Source organism: Toxorhynchites rutilus, chromosome 3, assembly GCF_029784135.1.
Source record: "Toxorhynchites rutilus septentrionalis strain SRP chromosome 3, ASM2978413v1, whole genome shotgun sequence".
NCBI lineage: Eukaryota > Metazoa > Arthropoda > Insecta > Diptera > Culicidae > Toxorhynchites > Toxorhynchites rutilus.
In genome coordinates, this window is record NC_073746.1 from 172,623,418 (window position 1) to 172,624,976 (window position 1,559).

Sequence of the window (1,559 nt, forward strand, 5' to 3'; positions counted from 1 at the left end):
ATATAATTCTCTACAATTTGGTCAAATAATTCCTATATTTATCGGAGTTTAAGAGATACTAATAATAATTATAGAATTTTTAGCATTTATTTTTTATCAACTAACAATTTTGTTGTATATAATTCATTTTTTTCATTGTTTTCTTATATTTCTATACACATTATGATAACTTGCTGCATTGTCGTTAGAGAACAACTTTGCTGCTACTTCATTCTCGGATACAGGTACAAAAGAATGATACTTTTGGGTACTTGGAATTCGTTTGGTGTTATCATACATGCTACTCAACTCTTCCACACCCTGATTATATTCCTCTTGTGACATATATGAAAATGACTATTTTGTAAGATAGTCTTCTTTTCGCTTTCTAGCCCAGTCAAAAAACGTTTTTGCACTCGTAATCGGATGTTCATGCTGCCTCTTGTTGCCATCCGTTTTAATGTACCACCAATTGCATCACGAGGTCATTTGCCGTGTGATGTTGCAAAAAAATGCCATTCAGCGTTAATGTCGTATTTCGATTTAAACTGACATAAACTCGCAAAATTTTTCCTATTTTTATACTGGGATGCAGCACCATCCGACATGAATTTTATTCTTTTTACCTGCATTTGTTGTTTCAAAAATGTTACCAATTTAGAAATAAATACTTGCACAGATATTGTGGCATGACTTAAAACTTCAGATATAACTACAAAGCTTAAATTTGCCAGAGAACCTTTTTCATCTCTATAATAAACAACGAATGGATGGATTGTTGCTTGATCATTGTTCCAGTGATGACTTTGAACTTCATCTTGAAGCACAAATGAATAATTTTCGGAAAAATCGCAAATCACTACAATCTCATTTAATAAAAAATTCCGAAACATGATTTTAAACATCTTCACTTAAACTTGGTCCATATTTGCTATGTGGTGTCGACAATACACCTTTTTCATTTGCCAGTTTTTTGGCTTGAATTGCCATATATTTATTAACGCCAAATTCTTCTTCCATTTTTACACGAACCAAGACTTAGGCAAAACTGTTAAAATTCTAACTTTTTCTGATCTTGTTGTCTCTGTGTGGTCAAATCTCTCTTTGAGCTGATTGATAATCTCATCAAACTCTTTTGCCTTTTGTTTAAAATTCGACTCTTCGTCTTCTTCATGTGAAAAGGAAAATAGATTTCTTTTAATATCTTTAGAAATTTCTTTGAATTTTTGTTCGAGGTAACTAGCCTGTCCAAGTCTTTTCGTCATTATTGGTGAAACGTTCATACCGGCGATTCCCTTGTTGAATAGCTCAATGTTGTACGCTCGGGAATACTCTGGTATATTGCTGTTTTGGGAATCTTGCGATGCTGAAACGACTGAAACTATTGATGGTACTTCTTCTAAAGTATTTCCTACTGCTGTACTGATCTGCTCCTCAGTATTACACTGCTTTGGTTTGGAAGAGTATACAGATAAACGGCATGATCCGCAAATTTTTAAAGATGTATCTAATAGTATATTGCATCCCATTGACTTAAGTTTCTCAATCATTGACACGGTTAAGAAACGTTTTTCAGATGA